The sequence below is a fragment of the Lepidochelys kempii genome, chromosome 1, assembly GCF_965140285.1.
Source record: "Lepidochelys kempii isolate rLepKem1 chromosome 1, rLepKem1.hap1, whole genome shotgun sequence".
NCBI lineage: Eukaryota > Metazoa > Chordata > Testudines > Cheloniidae > Lepidochelys > Lepidochelys kempii.
The window spans coordinates 2,783,209-2,810,279 of record NC_136380.1 but is presented as its reverse complement, the minus strand read 5'-3'; the positions used below and the strand labels follow the sequence as shown (position 1 = coordinate 2,810,279).

At 45.2% G+C, this 27,071-nt stretch overlaps 1 pseudogene; it reads right to left on the bottom strand.

Moving 5' to 3' along the window:
* On the bottom strand, positions 1 to 26,878 carry LOC140896714 (olfactory receptor 52R1-like; annotated as a pseudogene).
* Between the last annotated feature and the right edge of the window lie 193 nt (positions 26,879 to 27,071).

Sequence of the window (27,071 nt, the reverse complement as noted above, 5' to 3'; positions counted from 1 at the left end):
TCACATTCCTTTCTGCTGAAAGATACGGAGAACCCTCTCCCGGATCTGTTTAGTTTGCACCCCATACACAATGGGGTTTAACATGGGGGGCACCAGCAAGTAGAGATTGGACACCGGGATGTGGACATGGTGGGGGACATTGTGGCCAAAGCGGTGGGTGAGGAACATGAAGAGGGCAGGGATGTAAAATGACAGGATAACACACAAGTGAGATGCACAGGTTCTGAAGGCCTTGAGACGGGCGTCAGTGGATGGGAGTCTGAGTACAGCCTGGAGGATCATAGCATAGGACATGGAGATGATAAGCACATCAACCCCCCCCCCACCATAAAAGCCATGAACAGGCTGTAAATGACACTGACTGTAGCATCCCCACACGCCAGCTTCACCACGGCCATGTGCTCTCAGTATGAGTGGGAGATGAGGCAGAGCTGGCAGAAGGGCAGCCTGAGGACAAGGAGGGAGAAGGGGCTCACCAGAAGGACCCCATGTGTGAGCACCAGGCTTCCCGCTGTCACTACGGCTGGGACGGACAAGATACTGGAGTGCCAGAGGGGGCAGCAGATGGCCACATAGTGATCCAAGGCCATGGCCATGAGCACGCCCGGCTCCACCGATGAGAAGGTGTGGACAAAGAACATCTGGGTGAGACAATCTCCCTGGAGCCCAGCCAGAAGATGCTCAGCATTCTGGGCAGGGTGGATGTGGACAGGACCAGGTCGGTAACGGCCAGCATGTCCAAGAAGAGGTACATGGGCTCATGCAGGCTTGGCTCAGTCTTTATAATGCAGAGAAAAATGACATTTCCCAGCACAGCAATGACATAGATGATGCAGAAAGGGAAGGCGATCCTGACTTCAGTATGGGGCAAACTGGTTGGAACTACAGTAAAGAACAAAATTGTCAGACACAGAGATGAACTTAATTTGCTGGGAAAGAGTCAATATGATTTTGCTAAAAGGAAATCATGCCTCACCAATCTATAAGAATTCTTTGAAGGGTCAACAAGCATGTAGACAAAGGGGATACAGTATAGTGTATTTAGATTTTCATAAAACCTTTGACAAGGTCCCTCAGCAAAGGCTCTTAAGCAAAGTAAGCTACCACTTGATAAAATGGAAGGTCCTCTCATGGACTGGTAACTGGTTAAAAGATAGGAAACAAAGGGTGGGAATAAAGTGTCAGTTTTCAGAATGGAGAGAGGTATATAGTGGTGTTCCCCAGGAGTCTGTACTGAGCCTAGTCCTATTCCATATATTCATAAATGAGCTGGAGAAAGGGTAAACAGTGAGTTGGCAAAATTTGCAGATGAAATGAACTTGTTCAAAATAGTTAAGTCCCAGGAAGACTGCAAAGAGCTACAAAAGTACCTCTGAAAACTGGGTGACTGGACAACCAAATGGCAGATGGAATTCAGTGCTGTTGAATACAAATGGGTTCTAAATTGGCTGTTACCATTAAGAAAGAGATCTTGCACTCACTGTGGATAGTTCTCTGAAAACTTCCACTCAATGGCAGTCAAAAAAGGGAACAGAATATTGGGAATAACTAAGAAAAGGGTTGATAATAGGACAGAAAACATTTGAAGAAAGATATATTGAAATTGGACAAGGTTCAGAAAAGGGCAACAAAAACAATTAGGGATATGGAACAGCTTTCATATGAGGAGAGATTAATAAGACTGGGACTTTTCAGCCTGGAAAAGAGACAAATAAGGGGGGACATGATAGAGGTGTATAAAAGTATGACTGATGTGGAGAAAATGAATAAGGATGTGTTATTTATTCCTTCTCATAACACAAGAACCTATGGATTATCAAATGCAATGAATAGGCAGCAGGTTAAAACAAACAAAAGGAAGTACTTCACACAATGCACAAACAGAGGAACTCTTTGCCAGAAGATGTTGTGAAAGCCCAGACTATAATAGGGTTAAAAAAAAAAACCTAAATGGAGGATAGGTCCATCAATGGCTGGGCAGGGATGGTGTCCCTAGCCTCTGTTTGCCAGAAACTGGGAATGGGTGACAGGGAATGGATCAGTTGATTCCCTGTTCTGCTCATTCCCTCTGGGGCACCTGGCATTGGCCACTGTCCGAAGGCAGGATACTGGGCTAGATGGACATTTGGTCTAACCCTGTATTGTTGTTCTTATGTTCTTATGATCTTTTGTGGCAATAAGCTATGTGAAAATGTGTTTCCTGGATTCATAGACCCCCAAATCAGAAAATACCATTGTAATTATCTAGTCTGACACAGGCCAGAGAATTTTCCAAAAATAATTTTGGCTCAGATCTTTTAGAAAAACATCCAGTCTTGAATTAAAAATGGTCAGAAATGGACAATCCACCACAACCGTTAGTAAATTGTTCCAGTGGTTAATGATCCTCACTCTTAAATATGTATACTTTATTTCCAGCCTGAATTTGTCTATCTTAAACTTCCAGCCATCACCTTTTTCTGCTAGACCGAAGAGCCCATTATTAAATATTTGCTCCCCCTTCAGGTACTTACAGACTGTGATCTAGTCCCCCTTAGCCATCTCTTTGTTAACCTTAATAGATTGAGCTCCTTGAATCTATCAGTATAAGTCAGGTTTTCTAATCATTTTATCATTCTTGCGACTTTTCTCTGAATCCTCTCCAATTTATCAACCTCCTTCCTGAATTGTGGACTCCAGGACTAGACACAGGATTCCAGCAGTGTTCACAGCAGTGCCAAATACAGAGGTAAAATAACCTCTCTATGCCCGGCCAAGATCACCAAATCTTTTTCAAAGTCACTTTTTCCCAGGATAGAATCCCCCATCCTATAAGCATGGCCTGTATTCTTTGTCCCTAAATAGATGCATTTACATTTAGCTACATTTAAAACACATATTGTTTGCTTGCACCCAGTTTATAAAGTAATGAGATCCCTCTGTACAGTGACCTGTCCTCTTCATTATTTGTAAAAAGAAAAGGAGTACTTGTGGCACCTTAGAGACTAACCAATTTATTAGAGCATAAGCTTTCGTGAGCTACAGCTCACTTCATCAGATGCATATCATGGAAACTGCAGCAGACTTTATATATACAGAGAGAATATGAACCAATACCTCCTCCCACCCCACTGTCCTGCTGGTAATAGCTTATCTAAAGTGATCATCAGGTGGGCCATTTCCAGCACAAATCCAGGTTTTCTCACCCTCCATCCCCACCCACACAAATTCACTCTCCTGCTGGTAATAGCTCATCCAAACTGACCACTCTGGTTTAACTTGGATTTAAACTTGAAGAGTGGTCAGTGGATGCTAGTATAGCATAGGTTAAAACTTCCCCAAGGGACAAATTAATTTCACCCTTTGCCCTTGGAATTTCCACTGCCACAACCAAACTTTAACTGGGTTTACTGGGAAATGTAGTTTGGACACATCTTTCCCCCAAAAATCCTCCCAACCCTTGCACCCCACTTTCTGGGGAAGGTTTGGTAAAAATCCTCACCAATTTGCATAGGTGACCAGACCCAAACCCTTGGATCTTAGATCAATGAAAAAGCATTCAGTTTTCTTACAAGAAGACTTTTAATAGAAGTAAAGGAATCACCTCTGTAAAATCAGGATGGTAGATACCTTACAGGGTAATTAGATTCAAAACACAGAGAATCCCTCTAGGCAAAACCTTAAGTTACAAAAAAGACACACAGACAGGAATATTCATTCTATTCAGCACAGCTATTTTCTCAGTCATTTAAAGAAATCATAATCTAACACATACCTAGCTAGATTACTTACTAAAAGTTCTAAGACTCCATTCTTATTCTGTCCCCGGCAAAAGCAGCCTACAGACAGACACAGACCTTTTGTTTTTCTCCCTCCTCCCAGCTTTTGAAAGTATCTTGTCTCCTCATTGGTCATTTTGGTCAGGTGCCAGCGAGGTTACCTTTAGCTTCTTAACCCTTTACAGGTGAGAGGATTTTTCCTCTGGCCAGGAGGGATTTTAAAGGCATTTACCCTTCCCTTTATATTTATGACATGCCCCCCAAATCTCAGCTAGGGTGAAACGCTGGCTGGGATTTCTTCCTGGAGGTCTAGGAAAAACAGAGTTAATAAGACACATGCACCTCTAAATATACTACCAAGTACATAAAGACTAAGAATATTTTCCACATATCAAGGATGATTTTAAGCAGTTGATTCTAGGAAACTTTCATAGGAGAGTGCATCAGCCACTTTGTTAGATGCTCCTGGGATGTGTTGGATGTCGAAATCAAAATCTTGGAGAGCTAAACTCCACCAAATAAGTTTTTTGTTATTTCCCATGGCGGTATGAAGCCACTGTAGCGCAGCATGGTTGGTTTGCAGGTGGAAACGCCGTCCCCAAACATATGGGCGTAGCCTTTCCAGGGCATAGACAATGGTGTAACATTCTTTCTCACTGACTGACCAGTTGCTATCTATCTCAGACAGTTTTTTTGCTGAGAAACACTACAGGGTGGAATTCTTGATCCAGTCCTTTCTGCATTAAAACTGCTCCCACACCGCGCTCGGATGCATCTGTGGTTACTAGGAACGGTTTGTCAAATTCTGGGGCCCTTAGTACAGGGTCAGACATGAGTGTCACTTTAAGGTGGTTAAAGGCCTTCTGACACTTTTCAGTCCACTGAATGGCATTTGGCTGTTTCTGTTTGGTTAGGTCTGTCAGTGGGGCAGCGATTTGGCTGTATTGCGGTACAAATCGTCTGTAATAACCGGCCAAGCCTAAGAAGGATTGAACCTGTTTCTTTGACTTTGGGACAGGCCACTTTTGGATAGCATCCACTTTGGCCTGTAGGGGGCTGATAGTTCCTTGACCCACCTGGTGACCAAGGTGAGTCACTCTGTTTAGGCCTATTTGACACTTCTTAGCCTTAACAGTTAGTCCTGCCTCCCTTATGTGCGCAAGGACTTTTTGTAGATGTTCCAGGTGTTCTGCCCAGGAATCCGAAAATATGGCCACATCGTTAAGGTAGGCTACTGCATATTCTCCTAATCCCGCTTGGAGACCATCTACAAGTCTTTGGAAGGTGGCGGGTGCATTTCGCAGTCCGAAAGGGAGTACATTAAATTCATACAGCCCGAGATGTGTGGTGAAGGCTGACCTTTCCTTGGCGGATTCATCGAGCGGTACTTGCCAGTACGCCTTGGTTAAGTCCAAGGTAGAGATGAACTGGGTCCATCCCAGTTTCTCTAATAGTTCATCTGTGTGTGGCATTGGATAGTTGTCTGGGCGAGTTACAGCATTTAGCTTATGGTAGTCCACACAAAAACTTATCTCCCCATCTGGTTTGGGAACTAGAATCACTGGAGATGCCCATGCACTTCCAGAGGGGCAGATTACACCCATCTGTAACATATCCTGGATCTCCCGTTCTATAGCAGTTTTAGCTTGAGGAGACACCCGGTAAGGTTGGACCCTAATTGGGTGAGCATTACCTGTGTCAATGGAGTGGTATGCCCGTTCAGTCAGTCCTGGGGAGGCTGAGAATGTTGGCACGTAGCTAGTGCACAGATCCTTGATCTGCTTCGCTGCATACGTCCAAGGGTCATGGAGAGGTTCACCTCTTCCACACCACCACCACATTTCCCTTCATAGTAGACACCTTCAGGCCACTCATTGTTGTCTCCTCCCTGGGCTGTAAACTGACAAACCTTTAATTATCTGGAATAAAAGGGCTTTAGAGAATTAATATGCTACACCTTAGGCTTTCAGTTGGAGGTGGGGAATGCTATGAGATAATTAACAGCTTCCAGGCGTTCCTGGATCGTGAATGGCCCTTCCCACAATGCTTCCATTTTATGGGCCTGGAGCACTTTTAAGACCATGACCTGGTCCCCTACTTTGAAGGAACACTCTCTGGCATGTTTATCATACCAGGTTTTTTGCTCTTTTTGAGCATCCTGTACGTTTTCTTTTGCAAGGGCTAAAGAGGTTTGGAGGGTGTTTTGTAGGTTGGTTACAAAGTCCAGAATGTTAGTTCCTGGAGAAGGTGTAAATCCCTCCCATTGCTGCTTCACCAACTGTAATGGTCCCTTAACCTCACGGCCATATACAAGTTCAAATGGGGAAAACCCTAAACTGGGATGTGGTACAGCTCTGTAGGAAAAGAGCAACTGCTGCAACACTAGGTCCCAGTCAACGGAGTGCTCATTTACGAATTTGTGTATCATGGACCCCAAAGTTCCATTAAATTTCTCCACTATGCTATTTGTTTGATGGTGGTAAGGAGTGGCAACCAAGTGATTTACCCCATGAGCTTCCCAGAGGTTTTCCATAGTTCCTGCCAGGAAATTAGTCCCCGCATCTGTGAGGATGTCGGAGGGCCAACCTATCCTGGCAAAAATGTCTGCTAGTGCCTGGCACACACTTTTAGCCTTGGTGTTGCTTAGAGCTACTGCTTCCAGCCATTGGGTGGCAAAATCCATGAAAGTCAGTATGTACTGCTTTCCTCTGGGTGTCTTTTTTGGAAAAGGACCCAGAATATCCACAGCTACTCGCTGAAATGGAACTTCAGTGATGGGGAGTGTCTGGAGAGGGGCTTTGACCTGGTCTTGGGGTTTTCCCACTCTTTGGCATATTTCACAAGACTGGAAATAGGTAGAAACATCCTTGCCCATTCCCTCCCAGTGGAATGACACCCCCAAATGGTCTTTGGTCCTGTTCACCCCAACATGGCCACTAGGGTGATTGTGGGCTAAGTTCAAGAGCTTGGCCTGTTGTTTAGTTGGAACTACCAACTGTCTCTGAGGATGCCAGTCTTCCTGGTGTCCACCAGAAAGAGTTTCCTTGTATAAAGGTCCTCTTTCTACAACAAACCTGGATCAATTAGAAGAGCTGAGAGGCGGTGGGTTGCTCCGTGCCGCCGTGCAAGCTCTCTGGAAGCTTTCATCTGCTTCCTTTTCGGTCTGGAACTGTTCCCTTGATGCTGGAGACATCAGTTTCTCATTGGATTGTGGATCTATGCTTGTTCCCTCTGGAAGCAATGTAGGGGATTGGGCTGTTTCCGTTGACTGTGAACTGCTCTCCGCTGGGACACTATGTTGGGGTTCAGGCTCTGGCTGATCCTCTTGTGTACGGTTCTGGGCTGCTGCCGGTTCAGGTTCGGTGGGGCCCTCTGGTGTTGAGGTTGCAAGTACTGGATTCAGTGCTGACACGGGGTCTGGTGTTGGTTGTTCGGCTGGTTCCGGTTCTGGGACTGGTTCCGTCTGGGTCTCTGGGACTGGATCCACTACTGCTGTTGCAGACATTGGCCTGGGGTCCAGATCCATCACTTCTGACCAGGTCCTGACAGAAGTTTCCGGGACAGAGCTAGGCCTCATGGCTTGTTTTGCCTGGCTGCGGGTGACCATTCCCACCCTCTTGGCCTGCTTCACATGATTGGCCAAGTCTTCCCCCAACAGCATGGGGATGGGATAATCATCATAGACTGCAAAAGTCCATGTTCCTGACCAGCCCTGGTACTGGACAGGCAACTTGGCTGTAGGCAAATTGAAAGAGTTGGACTTGAAGGGTTGAATCGTCACTTGTATCTCTGGATTGATTAAATTGGGGTCCACTAAGGAAGCATGGATAGATGACACTTGTGCTCCGGTGTCCCTCCACACAGTAACCTTCTTCCCGCCCACACTCACAGTTTCCCTCCGCTCCAAGCATATCTGGGAGGTATCGGGGCCTGCAGACCTCTGGTGTGAGTCCAGTGTAGTGAACTGTAATCTGTTGGGGTTCTTGGGGCAGTTGGTCTTTACATGCCCCAGCTTTAAGACATTTAAGACATTGTAGAGCTGACGGGTCATTGGGGCGAGGTGGATTGCTGGAGAACGGTGTGGTGGGACGATAAGGTGTCTAGTGGGTTCTTTGGGAGGTAGGTGGGGCCTTGGGCGGCCCCCAGTAATAGGGTGTGGTCTGGGGTTGTCCCTTCTGGTCTCCGCTCCAACTGTGACCAGTTTTCTTCTTCTCTGCCACCTCCACCCATCTGGCTCCAATCTCTCCTGCCTCGATTACAGTTTTGGGTTTCCCATCTAGGATGTATCTTTCTATTTCCTCAGGAACCCCCTCTAAGAATTGTTCCATTTGCATTAGGAAGGGCAAATTTACTGGAGATTCAACACTTGCTCCTGATATCCAGGCATCCCAATGTTTCACAATGTGGTCAGCATGTCGGGTAAATGACACGTCTGGTTTCCACCTTAGTGCTCTGAACCTCCAACGAGAATGCTTGGGTGTTACCCCCATTCTGACTCTTGCCTTGGATTATAACAGTTCATACTTGTTCATGTGGTCTTTAGGCATTTCAGCTGCCACCTCAGCTAAGGATCCACTGAGCTGCGGCCTCAGCTCTACCGCGTATTGGTCGGTAGAGATGCTGTACCCAAGACAGGTCCTTTTGAAGTTTTCTAAGAAGGCCTCCATATCATCGCCTGCCTTGTAGGTGGGGAACTTTCTGGGATGGGAAGTGGTACCTGGAGAAGGATTGCTAGGGTTTGTTGGTATATTCTGCTGAGCCTTTACCTTCTCCATCTCCAGCTTCCTCTCTTTTTCCTTCTCCTCCAGTTCTTTGGCCCTTGCCTCCATTTCCCTCCTGTGGGCAGCCTCCTGTACCTCTTTCTCCAGCCGCATATGTCCTATCTGTCTTTCATGTTCCTTTTGTTTTTCCTCAGCCTGAAATCTGGCTAATTCCAGCTTTTGTTGAGCCATGGATTCTGTCATCCTAACCTCTCTTTTTTAAACTAACTTTACACCCGAGGTTTAGAAATAAACAAACAAAACTTGGCTGTAAAATTTTGCTGTGCTGGAATAGGATACCTATTCTCTGATAGTGATTGTCAGCCTACAGAAAAAGACAATTCCCTTTGTCTCTGCTCTGGCCCCAAATCAAAGCAAAAAACCTCCAACTACTTGGAAACCTGCTTACCAGCAGCCCAGAGGAAAAAAAAATCCTTTCAAACCAGTGCTTCTTGTAAAAAAAAATCAAAATCCTAAAAAAAACCCCAAAAACCCTGCCACTTTTGTCTCCAGGCAAATGGGTAGAACACGCCCCCCCCCCATTTACTTTTAGAGGGAAAAAAAAACCTTTGGTTTGCGAAGACTGTGCATTTCCCTGCAGGAGTTAATTACTCTGCCTCCAGGCAAACAAAACCTGCAATTCACAAAGATAATCCCCTTTTGTCTCTGCTCTGGCCCCAAAGCAGAGAAAAAACTAGCTGCTTTCAGTTGCACCTCGTTTCCAGCAGCCCCAAAGGAAAAAAAAATATTTCCTTTTTAAAATCTGTTTTTCTGGTTCAAAAAATCTCAAATTGATCTCAAAAGGATTTCAGGTTAATCCTACCATGCTGCCACCATGTCAAGTTCCTCCCCCACTCTGAACTCTAGGGTACAGATGTGGGGACCTGCATGAAAACCTCCTAAGCTTACTTTTACCAGCTTAGGTTAAAACTTCCCCAAGGTACAAATTAATTTTACCCTTTGCCCTTGGAATTTCCACTGCCACCACCAAAGTTTAACTGGGTTTACTGGGAAATGTAGTTTGGACATGTCTTTCCCCCTAAAATCCTCCCAACCATTGCACCCCACTTCCTGGGGAAGGTTTGGTAAAAATCCTCACCAATTTGCATAGGTGACCACAGACCCAAACCCTTGGATCTGAGAACAATGAAAAAGCATTCAGTTTTCTTACAAGAAGACTTTTAATACAAGTAAAGGAATCACCTCTGTAAAATCAGGATGGTAGATACCTTACAGGGTAATTAGATTCAAAACATAGGGAATCCCTCTAGGCAAAACCTTAAGTTACAAAAAAGACACACAGACAGGGATAGTCATTCTATTCAGCACAGCTATTTTCTCAGCCATTTAAAGAAATCATAATCTAGCACATACCTAGCTAGATTACTTACTAAAAGTTCTAAGACTCCATTCCTGTTCTGTTCCCGGCAAAAGCAGCAAACAGGCAGCCCCAGACCCTTTGTTTCTCTTCCTCCTCCCAGCTTTTGAAAGTATCTTGTCTCCTCATTGGCCATTTTGGTCAGGTGCCAACGAGGTTACCTTTAGCTTCTTAACCCTTTACAGGTGAGAGGATTTTTCCTCTGGCTAGGAGGGATTTTAAAGGCATTTACCCTTCCCTTTATATTTATGACAGCCCTCTTCACTGAATTACTGACTGGACAGTGACAGAGACATTAAACCTTTTCCTGGCCTTACTGTGCTGTGTCAGTTTGACAATCTGGGGAATCAGTCTCACTCGTTTGCCACTTTTCTAATTGCTGGTAAATGGACCCTATAACTCTGCTCAAAACCCCACCTCTTCTGCCAAGACTCCACCCCTGCTTTCCCTCTTCCCCCTAAGGCACCACCCCTGTCATTTCCACCTCCCTGCTGGAATGTAGCTATTTCAGATTTTTTTAGGGTGGCAACGTGATTCCAGGGTTGCCTTAAGCTCTCGAAAATTCTAGTTTACTGGCAGATAAATTAGCAAATAGCTGACAAGAGCACTGCATCTAAGTCCTATATGAAAGAAAGAAAATGAAATAAGTATTTGACCCACTCATATCTAAAACCAATATGTTCTTACATCTTATAGCAAGTCACATAAGAGACACTGGTTAGGTTTAAAATTTATATATTTATTTATATATTATATATATATACTTTGTTACTAACTCTGTAGAGACAGAGACCCTGTCAGGACTCCTGGATTCTATCTCAGCTGTGGGAGAGGAGTGGGGTCTAGTGGGTTACCATGGGGGCAGATTAATGTGGGTTCTATATAAAAACATCAGAAGGGCCATATTTGGTAAGATCAATGGTCCATCTAGCCCAGTATCCTGTCTTCGGACAGTGACCAATTCCAGGTGCTTCAGAGGGAATGAAGAGAACAGGCAATTACCAAGTTATTAGCATCACCCAGTCCCAGCTTCTGGCAAACAGAGACTAGGGACACCATGCCTGCCTATCATGGCTAATAGCCATTGATTGACCTATCCTCTATGAACGTACCTAGTTTTTATGGGAACTCTGTTACCATTTTGGCTTTCACAACCTCCCCGGGCAAAGAGTTCAACAGGTTGACTGTGAAGAAATGTTTCCTTTTGTTCGTTTTAAATCTGCTTCCTTTTAATATCTTTGGGTGACCCCTAGTTCTCATGTTATGTAAAGGAGTAAATAACATTTCCTTATTCGATTTTTCCACACGTGTCATAATTTTATAGACCTCTCTCATATCCCCTTTTAGTCTCTTTTCCAAGCTGAAAAATCCCAGTTTGTTTTAATCTCTCCTCATGCGCAAGGTATTCACGGCCTTAATCATTTATGTTGCCCAAGATAGCAACAAAATCACTTTCACAATGCTTTACTGGTGACACAGAATCCAAAAGGCCGTTCCCTTAAAGCAACCTAGAACCCAGAAAGCCAAGTCAAGTATCATGATGATTATGAAATTCTTGTTCATCATAAACAAGTTCTACCAATTCCAAAGGATCAGACACATCCTCTCCCAGGTCAAGGAATGTTTCAGATATTACCCAAATACACACTTACAGCCAATTCTTATTAACTAAACTAAAATTTATTAAAAAGGGAAAGAGAGAGAGTATTGGTTAAAAGATCATTATACATACAGACATGAATAGAATTCTTATGTCAGTTTCATAGTAGAGATGGTGGGCTTTGTAGCCACATAGAGTTCTTTCAGAATTAGTCTATATAGTCAAAATATTCAATATCAGGGTAGTTAAGTGTGTAACTGGAGACCACAGTCTTGTGACTCAAGCTTCCCCTGATAAAGCTTAAGCAGATCTGAAGTTAAAAGGATCAGGACCCAAGAGCCCTTTACACAGTTCCTGGGCAGCACAGCAGTCCTTGGGTGAACAATAAGCTTTTGAAGTCACCTTCTCTTTCCTAAACATCACCGGTAATTAACTATCTGGATTAATGTAAGGTAATTATCCATTAAACAGTTCATAGACAGTTTACCACAAACTTTAAAGAGACAATGTGTGGATGAGATGATGGTGTTGGGAAGAGGGTTTTTTTAGGAACTGGGGAAACATTTGGGAAAGAAGGTGTTGGGGGTAGAATTTAGAGAGAGGGACGGATCGACCCCGGAGGCTGGATGGTTCAGTCTAGGTACCACTGTTTATTGCATCAGAGGTGTTACAAGCTTGCAAGTGACCATAATATAATTCAATTTAGCATCCTTGTGGCAGGAAAAACACTACAGGAGACGAACATTTTAACATTTAACTTCGCAAGGCGGAATTACACTAAAATGGGGAAGTTGGTTAAATAGAAGTTAAAAGGTACAGTGCCAAAAGTGAAATCCCTGCAAGCTGCCTGGAAATTCTTTAAAGACACCATAATAGAGTGTAACCTCTTTGTATGAGAGGGGCCTTTGAACTTTAGTGGGAATGTTCCAGTTGGGAAGAGCCTGTGTGCTGTAATCTAGCTTTAGAAACTACAACTCCCATGATGCCTGGGGCAAGAGCGAAAGACTCCCTCTTCCAGGGAGTGCAGAAGGGAGCGGGCGGTGGGCTCCAGTGTGGGAGAGCACTGTCTACACCAGGAGCTGCTGCTTTGAGCCTGCTGGGGCTTTGATGGAGCAGGGAGCCTCAGGTGGCTTCCCTGGGGCCAGGGCAGAGACTGTTGCTGTGCCGGGAGCTGAGGGAGGTGGGGGCTGCAGTGAAGGTCTGTAAATAACCCCCACCCTTATTTGGGAGAGTTCTTGCAAGTGTAGCCCCTCCATCCTCCTGTTCACTGACCCAGTGTGAGGTTGTTCAGGATAGGGGACGCCTATCTGTTGACTTTTTACACAACTTTGGGGACCTGGGCCTGAGGCTCCTTTGTGTGCTCTGCATTGTGAGTCAGTGTGCATTCACCTCAGAGCAGACCCGCTCAGACAAACCACCGGGAACCAGGCTTTATTCTGTAAAGAACTTAGAACAGGATCCCAGTCCAGCAGCCTCCTCTCTGCTCCCCTGCTCCATGCTCCCAGCTCAGTCAGGGCTGAGACCCCCTGCTCAGGGGTGGCAGGTTTGTAGAAATTTTGGTGGTGCCCAGAACCTGCCCCTCCCGAAACTCCACCCCACACCTGCCCAAGGCTCTGGGAGGGACTGTGGGTGGGGGAGGAGGTCTGGGGTTCAGGACCTGGGCTGGGGCAGGGGATTGGCTGCAGGAGGGTTGCAGCGTGCAGGCTCTGGGAGGGCATTTGGGGATGGGAGGGGGCAGAGGGAGCAGGTGCAGGTTCTGGGAGGGAGTTTAGGGATGGGGGTGTGTGGAGGAAGGGGGCGCAGGGGTGAGGGCTGTGGGGTGAGGCTGGGGATGAGGGGTTCACAGTGCAGGAGGGGGCTCAGGTCTGGGACTTGGGGTTGGGGTACTGGGGGTGCAGGCTCTGGGGTGGGGCAGGGTCAGGGATGAGGAGCTTGGGGTGCAGACAGGGTGCCCCAGGGCTCGGGTCAGAGAGGACTCCCGCACTCTGCTCCCCACTGGCAGCAGCGAGCTCCGGGTGAGGGACCCCTCCTCTCCCCCCCAGCACACTCACTCTGCACATGCTCCTAGGGCCCCTCTCAGGTCCAGAAAGCCCCCTCGCCTCCCCTGTGGTGTCCCTTATACTCGGTACCGGAGGGGGGGCTCCCATCAAGTGTGGCCTCCCCTGCTGTTGCCCCTCACCGTAGCCTCACTGGAGGTGGGGTATGGGGCTTCCCCTTGCCCAGCATGGGGAAGGAGTGGTGGCTGCGGGAGGAGGGGGGGCAGATAACAGGTCAAACACTCACCGAAGCCCCAGCAGCTGCTCCGGTGAGTGAGGTCCACTGTAGCTGATCAGGTCTCCCGCCAAAAGCCCCCTCGGCGTCTCCTCCTGGTGGGTGCCGGGGCAGGGGAGGGCTGAACTCAGCTCCAAGAACAGTAACCCAAAAGCTACCCCCTAATTTTGAGTCTTTCTTTTTCTCAAGAAGGACCTTGAACAGCAACTAAAAAACTGCCAACAGGGGACTTCTTTAAAAGATGCTCTAAAGAGAAAAGGAAAAGGAAAATTCTTAAAATGAACATTTCGATTAATTCTGTAAATTCCAAAAGTTGTAACTCTTTTTTCTTGGATTCATAGACCCATAGGGTGAGAAGAGTCTGCAAGGGTCAGCTAGTCTAACCCCCTGCCAAGATGCAGGATTCTTCTTTGAGTAATTAATAAAAGACCAGCATATATTTTATGGTGATCGTTAAAGCGGGAGTTGTCAGCTGTAACTTTATGTGAAACCCTGGACTGCACTTAACTGTTTAATATTGTCACAGTAAAACAAGGGTTTTATTAACCCCTTCAACCCACTGCGCACCTACTTTCCCCTCACGAACACAGCTGAACAAATGGGTAGGGTGGTAAGGACCTTAGCTGAGAGAAGAAAGTATCTGATGTTAGGAGACCCAGCTGTTGACCAATAGGGATGTCTTGTGAGTAGGGAAGACAGAACTTGCGTGGGAGATGGACCTCATCTGTGATATTGACTCCCAGGGGAGGTCAAAATGGCCACAGGCCTCACTATGCTGAAAAGTTAAAGAAAACGGCTCTTTAAATTAGCTCTCAATAACCCCCTTCTCTCTCTCACCTTCCCTCAATGCCCCAAAAAAGCCAATACGTTAATCTAGGTAGTTCTTCATCTTTGGAAGGAAGAGAGAGAGGAAGAGAGAAAACATGTAACTTATTTTAAATAGGTGGCATTCTGAATCTTCTGCGATGGAGGATTTCTAAGCAGATAGACAGAGGAGATTTAGCTTTGTGCAGGACTGGGGTTAATTGCTCTACCTCAGATGGTTGCAGCACAGTCCTTGGCATGCAGCAGAGGAGCCCTCTTGCTTGACCTAGAGGGTTTTTTGTCATAGGCTGGATGTTCCCAAACTATTATCCAGGAACCACAGGAAGTCTGAATAATACAGCCGAGCAGTCCACAGAGAGCTGGCTGCTCACATCGCTGGCTTTCCTCTTACTTTCCAGCTACTAAATTGTAATTGGTAGGAAGATAAAAACACACAACATACTTTCCCAATATTGCATTTCCATGCCACTCATTGTTTTAGTTATCTTAGTGGTATGTTATCATGAAGAAAACAGAAAGTGCCCCAGCAATCAGCTGATGGGACAAGGTGGCATTTGCTCAACAGTAATTCATCCAATAGACCCCTAACATCACATAAGTATTGAATCATAACTAATCCACTATACGTCTCAGCCATTCCAGCCATTCTGTTCTGATTGCAACATGGCTATAGCCATTACTGGCCAAGGTGGATTTACAATCCTGAGACGTGATAAAGCAAACTAAGTCCACATTTCCAAGATCCCAGTGTGGATCAGAGGGTAGAATTTGCCCAACATGTCACAAATGCAATCCAGTGAAGAGAGACTGAAAGGTCCATGTGTTCAATCACATCCACAAACCACTGACCCATACAGAACATGCAGGCACCTCTGTCATAAATAGGAGAGCTAGGAAACCTGCAGGGTCTGCCTGAGGGACAGGGACATTTAAGCTGAGCTAATGTTCCCCCAACAAGTCCCAGTGGATTCAGACATAGGATGCATCCCTTTCTAAATATCCAGAAGAAGACAAAAAATCAGCCACTCATTGAATAACTCAGGTCCTTGTTAGTTAAAAGTGGAATCAAGCTCTGAGATAAGGCTTCCCAAACATTTTGCTGGCATGGAACCCATTTCAATGAACTGTTTCTTCCTGAGACCCCAGACAGCACGGACGATGCTGTTTGGAAGAGCAAAATGGCATCTTCCACATAGTGTGACTTTGTGTGTACATTGTCTGTGAGGTCACACTGTGCTAAGGATGCCATTTTGTAGAGCAAAAAGGCATTCTTCAGGCATCCTGATCTTTCATGCACCAAACCAAAGGGAGGTTTAGGTTGGACATTAAGAAAAACTTCCTAAACTGTCGGGGTGGTTAGGCACTGGAATAAATTGCCTAGGGAGGTTGTGGAATCACCATCACTGGAGATTTTTAAGAGCAGGTTGGACAAACACCTGTTACGGATGTTCTAGCTGATACTGGTCCTGCCACAAGTGCAGGGGACTGGACTTGAAGACCTCTTGAGGTCCCTTCCAGTTCTATGATTCTTGGTCCTATACCTGCAAGGTGATGCTGTGCAGATCAAAATGGTGTCCTCCATACACAAGGGATCGCCACAGCCCTATCTGCTCATAGCGTAAGCCACAGTTTGTAAACCACTGTCCTGAGAGCATCTTGGGATGGGACCCTTTGGATTAACCTTCTAATCAAGGCACGTTCAAGGTCACTGACCTATCTTTGAGTGGCCTGGCCCCAGCATATCTAAAAGGACCTAAATCCCAAGGATGAAGATCTGACCCCCATGTTCCTCAATCTCAGTAGAACTTTGTACCACGAGCAAAAAGCTCATTTAGACCTTTCCCAGGGGCCAAGCCCAGGCTGTGGAACAAAAGGACCTCTCCCATGAGAACTAAGGACCACTCCCAACCCTCCCCACCTTCCGCTCCAAGTGCAAAGTGCACTTCTTCAACCAGCCGTCTCTGGTATAAGCACTGGCTGTGTGGGCATCGGAAACCCCCAAACCCTGTCAAAACAAACACTCCACACAGCGTCTTCCCCCTGAAGAGCTCTGTGCAAGCTTGGAAACTTGTCGCTTTATCAACATATATTGGTCCAATAAAAAGTATCCCCTCATCCACCTTGTCTCCCTAGACGTTAGTCATGTCACTTAACACACATCTGGAAGGTACTCAGCTAGTGTAGAGGTGAAGGTGAGAAAAGCACATGAATCGACTAGAACACAATTCCAGACATATGGCTCTCAGAGCTCGGCCCCCGGACCCTGAGCCTGCCCCTCTCTGAGCCCTTCTGGCCAAGGGACAATCTGCCCAGCAGGCAGCCCTTCACATGCCCCAGCTCTGTGCTTCCTCTACTATTGCATAGGACAGGTGCTGAAAACGAGGGACATTTCTGCGCTCCGAAGCCCTGCACTGACCCAGCTCCTGCTCATCAGAGAGGGGCTGCTGAGAGCAGCAGGAGGGTCTGGAGGGTCTCTGTGCTCTGTCAGAGGAGCGCTGGGCAGGGAGGTTTATAGCCGTCGCTGGGGGATCCCAGCAGGGTTTCTGAGAAGCCGCAGCTCAGGAGAGAGCGTGAGACAGACAAACAGCCCCCTGTTTTCCCCTGTGCCTGAGCATACAGTGCCCCAAGGGAGCTGGGGAAGGGGAGGTGTCAGGGACAAGCAGAGACAATGGGAAAATCTTCTTGCAAAAACATCAAAAGCAATAAATTGTTTTCCACGGGTTGTTAATTTGGGGGATTTTGTTCAAATATCACTACACCAGGGAGAGTCCTGACTCCTGATTCTTTGGGAGTCTACTCTGTTTTATGGCCTGTTTTGATTGTTGGATCCCAGGTCCCTTCTGATTGCTTCTGTCCCTCATTTTTAAGAGGCGTGGACCAGGTTCTGCCTCAGAGACATGGGGCAACTCCCAACATAGTTAGCAAGAGCTGCACACCATGACTGATGGGGTGGGGGGACAATTGTACTGGAACCCCAAACTCAGGGGCACCACAAAATGTTTGTAATATCTGCATAAATACAGTGAAATGACAGTGTGCGGGGCCCAGGAAATAGGATGTACCATGTCCCCTAAATTTCTCTTGACAGGCCTGCTGCAAACTGACCAGGGGGTGGATCTGCACTTTTTTAAAGCAAATGGCTTGTGGCTGTTACTGGTAGCAGTTGCATAGTGGAAATGTTTGTATTTCACAGCACCAATAATCCAGCAGTTATGTCAGATCTCAGTGTCCCATGAGGGCTGCCCAGCTATGTCCAGATTCTGCCCCCATAGATCTCAACGCTGTCTGTGTGTGAGATGTGTTGTGTCCCCTGGGTCTGTATGGTTCATAACTAATGTTTCTATAGCAACCTCCCACAGGACAGGTTACAGAGCAGGTTGCAGGCTGCAGCAGGTTTATGGGAATCGCTTCACCCATTGCATAAGTGCAGCCAGCTGTAGTGTGAAACAGGCAAGTTGCTTCCACCTATCTATTCCATCCATCCCTCTCTCCACGCAGCCCTCTCTCTGCCTGTCTGTCCGGCACTGCACAGCCAGGGTTAAGGAGATGAAGTGGAAAAGGACTGCACAGCCAGGTGAATTTACAAGGGAATCCTTCTGGAGATATGAAGTAATTCCTCTGGTTGCAATTGAACCAGGACACCAGGTCCAATGCTCCTCACACCTTCATAAAGTGCCAAGGGATCTTTGATAGCCACAAGTGTCCAACCCCTCAGTTTTAGATCTCACGAACCCACTGAATCCCCACCAGGTGAGCAGGCTGGGGTGAGTCCAGGGAGAGGAGAAGTCAAGAAAATTGATATGATTGGTATTAGTGAAACCTAGCAGAACAACGCACAACTGGAACATTAATCACTAGATATGATCTATTTAAGAAGGATACAGTGGCCGGGGGCCGCCCTCTACATTAAAGATGCCATTACTTGCTTTGGAGTTATTGATACTTCAAAAGGACAGGACCAAGAACATGAGAAGACCCATGCTACAGTAAGCCACTCTTAGCCTGAAATCAAATGTCTGCAAAGTCTTTTGCACCAATTTAACTAAATGAATTTAAAACCACGCCCTATGTTAATACAGTGCAACCCCATGTATACATGAGCCCTGTCATAAATATAAAGGGAAGGGTAAACGCCTTTAAAATTCCTCCTGGCCAGAGGAAAAATCCTCTCACATGTAAAGGGTTAAGAAGCTAAAGGTAACCTCGCTGGCACCTGACCAAAATGACCAATGAGGAGACAAGATACTTTCAAAAGCTGGGAGGAGGGAGAAAAACAAAGGGTCTTTGTCTGTCTGTGTGATGCTTTTGCTGGGGACAGAACAGGAATGGAGTCTTAGAACTTTTAGTAAGTAATCTAGCTAGGTATGTGTTAGATTATGATTTCTTTAAATGGCTGAGAAAATAGCTGTGCTGAATAGAATGAATATTCCTGTCTGTGTGTCTTTTTTGTAACTTAAGGTTTTGCCTGGAGGGATTCTCTATGTTTTGAATCTAATTACCCTGTAAGGTATCTACCATCCTGATTTTACAGAGGTGATTCTTTTATACTTCTATTAAAAGTCTTTTTGTAAGGAAACTGAATGTTTTTTCATTGTTCTAAGATCCAAGGGTTTGGGTCTGTGGTCACCTATGCAAATTGTTGAGGATTTTTACCAAACCTTCCCCAGGAAGTGGGGTGCAAGGGTTGGGAGGATTTTGGGGGAAAAGACGTGTCCAAACTACGTTTTCTCAGGAAGCCAGATAAAGTTTGGTTGTGGCAGTGGATATTCCAAGGGCAAAGGGTAAAATAGTCTGTACCTTGGGGAAGTTTTAACCTAAGCTGGTAAAAGTAAGCTTAGGAGCTTTTCATGCAGGTCCCCACATCTGTACCCTAGAGTTCAGAGTGGGGAAGGAACCTTGGCAAGCCCCAACCTCTACTTTGCACCCAGTGACCCCGGAAAACCCAGGCCAGGAGCTGGTCAAAGTTCTCCTAGCATGCGCAAAGCCACTAATATGTATCACTTGGATAATGGACAGAACTCTGCCCAAGACTCATTCATTACACGCTGAGCTGTGAATGCTGGTGCAGTTAGCTCTGATGGTGTGGAGTAAAGTTACCAAAAAGGTTCCTTAGAGGAAGGTGGGCTACACCTGGAGGTGGAATTCCCAGCTTGGGGAGATGCACCCGCGCTAGCTCTGACCCAGCTCGCTCACTACAAATACAAGTGTAGCTGCCATGGCACGAGCAGTGGGACAGGCCAGCCTCCCAAATACACAGCTAGGGGTTCTGATGGGCTTGAACTTGGCCCCTCACACCACCACGCCTACCTTGCTGTGTTTAGCATGCTCACTTTATCAGAGCTGGAAGCGAAGTCTCCAGCTGCAATATCGATTGCACATGCACACTGTGCCAGTCCTTTATCAAATTTGCTTCTGCCTAAAGGGAACCTGCTCCCAGGGTCCTCTGCAGCCATCCATGCTTAATTCATGTCAAGTTATGCTCCCTCCAAAAGGACTGGCAGTGACGCCAGCCACAGGTCTCCTGAGCATATGTGGGGCTCCGATTGGCATTTCCAGGTACTCTAGCAGGGATAGGATATTTGTGACTCACTCTTCATGTGGCATTAGCACAGGACACGTGAAGAACTAATGCTGAGAAAATGCCACCTTGTCATGGCATTTTATTGCTACGTTGTTTATTGTAACCCACCTCTCATTTTAACCACTCTGCCAATCTTTGGGTCGTCTGCAAACTTTATCTGCAGTGATTTTCTATTTGCTTCCAAATCACTGATGAAAATATTGAATAGCAGGCCAAGAACTGATCCCTGCAGAACCCCACTAGAAATCCCCCCATTCCCTGACAATGGCCCATTGACAACAGCTTTCTGAGATCTGTCAGTTAGCCAGTTTTTAGTCCATTTGACATGTACTCTACTGATATCAGGAGGAATGGTGGAACATGAGAAACAAACACATTTATTAGAGCATAAGCTCTCATGAGCTACAGCCCACTTCATCGGATGCATAGAATGGAACATACAGTAAGAAGATATACATACACATACAGAGAAGGTGGAAGTTGCCATACAAACTGTGAGAGGCTAATTAATTAAGATGAGCTATTATCAGCAGGAGAAAAAAGGTGTGAGGATACTTAACATGTGGAAATAGATTCAATATGTGTAATGACCCAGCCACTCTCAGTCTCTATTCAAACCCAAGTTACTAGTATCTAGTTTGCATATTAATTCAAGCTCAGCAGTTTCTCGCTGGAGTCTGGTTTTGAAGCTTTCCTGTTGCGGAATTGCCACCCTCACATCTTTTACTGAGAGAACACTTCAACCTCTCTGGCCCCTCAGTAACAGACTTAAGGATGGCAATTCTGCAACAGAAAAGCTTCAAAAACAGACTCCAATGAGAAACTGCTGAGCTTGAATTCTTCTCTTCTGCAGACTAAACAATCCCAGGTCCCTCAGACTCTCCTGATAAGTCATGTGTTCCAGTCCCCTAATCATTTTTGTTGCCCTCCACTGGACTCTTTCCAATTTGTCCACATCCTTCCTGTAGTGTGGGGCCTAGGACAGAATGGCTGATTAAGTATCTGTGCACCCAGGCACCCTTCCTGTTGCTCAGGCTATGAGACAGAACAGGGAAGCAGTCACACAGCTGACCTCTCGGGATAGACAGAGGGGTGAGGGAGTGTAACCCGATCCAGGTCCCGATTTTTCAGGACTTTGTCCCTCATGTGCTTCTGAAAACTAACTCTGTCTCTTTAAGACAGGATGTGGGTGTCTGTTAAAATGCTAATGATTCACCTGAAAGAAGGGAGGAGGAGCAGCTATGAAAGAACTACTGGGAGAAAACACACTTCTCAGCCCAGATCACAACTCTCTAGGTCCCAGTGCTGGGAGTGGGGATCACAAGGAAAGCATGAGATGGGGATGGGTGGATTTTTTGCATGGGCATAACCCTGGGGCTGGAAAGGTACTCCACGGTGGGCTAGCCAACATGCAAAGTCCCCTTGCATCCTTACCTCACCAGACACTGGAATACCAAGACACCAAACATGACCTTAGGCTGAGATTCCACACTGAAGGGAACACTGAGGGAAAAGGAAAATCAGTAATTAAACACATGTTAATGTTCAGGGAGGACTGAAAGACACAAAGGGTTTTGAACAAAGGAAACAGTCCAAGCAAACAGTGTCTCATAATAAAAATACTTGGAAATGCCTACCTGTGATAAAAGATTTGGTGTTATTGTTAAATCTCATGATGCAAAGTTTGTTGCTAATGCTAAACATTATAACAGAGAATTTGGTACTGATCGTAAATCCTACAAAAAGGTGTAACATGCATGATTTTTGGGAAAAGGTCTTGGACATGCTTGGAGTAGTAAACAAGAAGCCCTATGGGGACACTGCTTCTCAGCTAATACCTGTAAAGGGGCTCAAAGCTTGTCACGTCAGGGAAAACAAAATAAACCTAGTCTGCTCTGTGGAAGGGGAGACAGGGGCACACCAGCTGATTCCATTGATGGATATCTTTATTGCATTATCACCAGTTGGAAAAGCACAATGTTTTGCAATGCTGCACAGATTCAAAGCGATGTTTTCTAAAGACTCACAGATGACACACTTTCTGACTTTTGACATCACTAGGCTGATCTACAAAGTGTTCAAGGGTATATAAAATTTGCAAGTACACCTGTGGGTACAACAATGTTTTGCATCTCTTCCTAGCTGTATGTTAAAAACATAAAGAGTGCCTTACTCCATGTTAGTCAATGACCAACACTCCTGCAGTACACTAAGGGTGGAAGTATGACATTCTGCATCCCAAAGCAACATCATGGTACCCCATACTTAACAGATCTATCATAGAATCATAGGACTGGAAGGGATCTCAAGAGGTTATGGCACTCATGACAGGACTAAGTATTACCAGTCCTGACAGGTGTTTGGAGATTTTTAAGAGCAGGTTAGCCAATAATAGAGATTCCACAACCTCCCTAGGGAATGTAGTCCAGTGCGTAACCACCTTGACAGTTAGGAAGTTTTTCCTAATGTCGAACCTAAATAAACCTTGCTGCAATTTAAGCCCATTGCTTCTTGTCCTATCCTCATAGGTTAAGAACTATTCTTCTCCTTGCTCCTTGTAACAACCTTTTATGTACTTGAAAACTGTTGTCATGTCCCCCTCTCAGTATCCTATTTTCCAGACAAAACAAAACCTTTTTTTTTTTTAATCTTCCCTCATAGGTCATGTTTTTTAGACCTTTAAACATTTTTTGTTGCTCTTTTCTGGACTTTCACCAATTTATCCACATCTTTTCTAAAATGTTGTGTCCAGAACTGGAGACAATATTTCAGTTGAGGCCTAATCAACATGGAGAAGAGTGGAATAATTACTTCTCATGTCTTGCTTACAACACTCCTGCTAATACATCCCAGAATGATGTTCGCCTTTTTTAAAATTTGTTTTGTTTTGTTTTGCAACAGTATTACACCGTTGATTCATATTTAGCTTGTGGTCCACCATGACCTCCAGATCCCTTTCCACAGTACTCCTTCCTGAGCAATGATTTTCCATTTTGTATGTGTGCAACTGATTGTTCCTTTCTAAGTGGAGTACTTTACATTTGTCCTGATTGAATTTCATCCCATTTACCTCAGAACATGTCTCCAGTTTGTCCAAATAATTTTGAATTATAATCCTATCCTCCAAAGCACTTGCAACCCCTCCCAGTGTGGTGTCATCCACAAACTTTATAAACTCTTTATGCCATTACCTAAATTATTGATGAAGATATTGAACAGAACCAGACCCAGAACTGATTCCTGTGGGACCCCACTCATTATAACCTTCCAGCATATTGGGAACAGTTTTCCAACCAGTTATGCAGCTATCTTATATTAGTTCCATCTAGGTTGCATTTCCCTAGTTTGTTTACGAGAAGGTCATGCAAGACTGCGTCAAAAGCTTTATGAAAGTCAAGATATACATCTACTGATTCCTCCCATCCACAAGACTTGTTACCTTGTCAAAGAAAGCTATCATGTTGGTTTGACATGATTTGTTCTTGACAAATCCATGCTGACTATCACTTATCACCTTATTATCTTCCAGGTGTTTGCAAATTGATTGCTTAATTATTTGCTCTGTTATCTTTCCAGGTACATAAGTTAAGATGACTGGTCTATAATTCCCCAGGTTGTCCTTATTTCCCTTTTTATAGATTGGCATTATATTTGCCCTTTTCTAGTCTTCTGGAATCTCCCCTGTCTTCCATAACTTTTCAAAGATAGTCGCTAATTGGCTCAGATATCTCCCCAGTCAGCTCCTTGAGTACTCTAGGATCCATTTCATGGCACAATTATACTGTGTTTTAATAAAATATATAATGTAAGGTATAAATGTGTATTGTATGCATGTTTTTCAACCTAAAGTTATGACAATTGACTATGTACCAGGATATCATATGTGTTTCCTCTTGGGTAACGCCTACAAGGTCACTTACAACCAGCTGGATGAACCATTCAAAGTAATGGACCATGAAAAAAACATAATAGCCCTTAGAAGAAGCTTAACCCCACTGCACTGACTTCCCTGTGAATGTTCTAGACAGGATAAGGGTAATGGAACCTACTATGACTCATAGAAGCATGCAAGGTCATGTGACCAGCTCATCCGACAGTGGACTTCATTTTGTGCCTGTTCATTCCCACTAACTATGCTGGGAGCTTTTACTTGGAAAAATGAAGTTCCCTGCACATGGCAGAAGCTATAACAGGGGGAAGTGGCAACATCACTTCACACACCCCACAACTCGACACCTGGAAACACCTTAGGTGCAAGGAATTAACTGGGTCTGTAGTGCCAGCTTGAAGAGATTTCTGTTATGTGTATGGAATATTGGCGGACTGTTTGTATCATCAGGGTGTGACTCTGCTTGATTCAAATCCCGTTTAGTGTATAGAACTTAGATTGCAGTTTTGTTTGTTTGTTCTTCTACCAACTGTGATCTACATACTATTACTTATAGTCACTTAAAATCTATTTTTCTGTACTTAATAAATCTGTTATATATATTTAACCTAAAAGAGTGTGTTGTTTGAAAACTAAAAGGGAATCCTGGTCTGGAACAGGGGCTGGTGCATTGTCCTCTCCACATTGAAGGTGGGCAAGACTGGGTAATAATCTTACACTAGTCAGGCTATTGACTAAGACAAGATGGTAAATCTCTGGGGTCTTAACTAGGGGGTCTGGGTGGAACTGGCTGGAGCCTCTGTATTATTGGTTCATGAGTGGCTACTGAAAGCATTTATTAAACTGGGTGTGTATCTGCCTGTGCATGGCTGTGTGAGTGCAAGACCTGAGAGGGTTGCAGATTGTCACAGCCTTGCAGCGTAAGAGGGGGCCCAGATGGGTATGTCATGAGGCTCAGTGGTACCTGACTTCCAGGTTGCAACCTGAGAAAGTCCATCACACCCATCCAATGAACAGGCACTGTTAGACCATGAACCCATTTCCCTCTTGTCATTCACTCAGTTACTGAGGGAGAGACTGTGGTTACATCAGGGAATTCAGAGTGATTAATTCTGTCCATCATTTTCTGTGTGACTTTGGCTAAATCACATCTCCCTGTTCCTCAGTTTACCTATCTGTATAATGGGGTTATGTTCATAGTGACTTTCCTTTGCTTGGTGTTTTGAAGATCCTTCAATTAAAGGTACTGCACAGTATGATGATAGTTACTGATGAGAATTACTGATCCCTTAATGACAGCCCAGGGTGCCTCCAGAAAGTGTTTGTGTTTCCTCTCAGTCGTCTCCCTCCAGATCTGTCTATCTACTATCTACCCAGTCATCCTGGGCATTTACAGGGTGTTAGATCAAATGGAGATCTAGATGTTATCCCTAGTTTTCTTGCTAATCAACTGTAATTTTTAAATATACACAAATACACACAACAGCCAATTCCTTGCTATCTCAGCACAGAGCCCAAGAGTTCTCACCTCCCTTTGGAAAGGTATCTTAGTTACTGTTTACTCCTAATGCTGGATAATTAGCACAGAAGCAGACACAGGCTTGTCTCCAGCCTGTTTTCATTCAGATGCTGCTCCTCCCCTAGAGGCTGAGAAAATCCCACTGGGACTGCACAGAGCTCTATTATATACAGTGAACATCCCTGTGTGGACTCTCCGTGTGGGATGTTGCTACAGATGCTGCAGTGAGAGAGGTGTGAGACACGGCTACCTGAGAGCAATTCCCAGGGAAGACGCTTCCATCTCCAAATTCACAGGTACGCATCTTTTGCTGAGAAGCTCACCTGTACGACAAACCCAGGACAACATGGGAACGATGGGCTAGAGAGCAAGTCTGGGGTCCTTTCCAATCTGCACAGCAGTTGAACAGCCAAGAGTTCTTGCCACAGATGATGAATTTGCTCCAATATCACTGGCCAAAATGTCACTTTTCTCTATGCACACCTGCCCATCCCTGCTCATGGCCTGCAGCTCCGAAGTGGCTGCATTTCAGTGGCAGAGGGGATCCTTCAGGATGAAAGGTTTTATGAGATATACAATACAAGGCCAAATTCTGAGGCTGGGACACATACTTTGCTCAGACCCCACTAAGGCAAAACTCCCTGTGGAATATGAACTCAGTAAAGAGTTCAGGAGCCATCTGTGTGTTAATGCACAGACACTGTCAACACCTCTTCCACTTAAGGGTCTGACTGTGAATTGGGGGCTGTTACCTGAATGTTATCAGCTGGAATGCATGGAGCTGCTAGGGCTCCTCACTGAACAATTATACAGAATTTTTCAACATGGGTAAGACATATTTTCTCCAAGCTTCATTGAAGAAATTGGCTGAACTGTTATGCCATAAACTTTCAAAGACAATTCAGCCGGAAGCAGAACCCCAGCATGGGAAATTTCAGTCCAAACACCTACAATTTGGCAAACTTCCAAGCAACTGAAAATGAGGTCTTCCTATTAAAGTGTGTCTAAGTCATTGAAGACTAAGGGATATCCACAGTTCCACAGTCCTCCTCTTCTTACAGTTAGGAAGTTTTTCCTGAAATTTAATTTAATTCTGTTATGCTGGAAGTTTGAACACACTGCCTCTTTTCCTGTCCTCTGGTAAGACAGAACAGCTTTCCTCCACCTCTTAATGGCAGCCTTTCAAGTATTTGAAGAACGCTATCATGCCCCCCCTTAATATCCTCTTTTCCAAACTGAACATACCCCGTTCCTTCAGCCTTTGGTCGTATGGCTTGTGTTCTATCCCTTTAGTCATTTTGTCACTCACCTCTGGATCCTTTCCATCCATTGGTGACCATAATTGGACACAGTACTCCAGCTAAGGCCAAACCAGTGCTTTGTAGAGAAATACTATCACATACCGCGACTTGAATGCCATGCCTCTGCTAATACAACCTAATGTTGCATTTGCCTATTTTGAAACAAACCAACAAAAAAAAATAGACTAG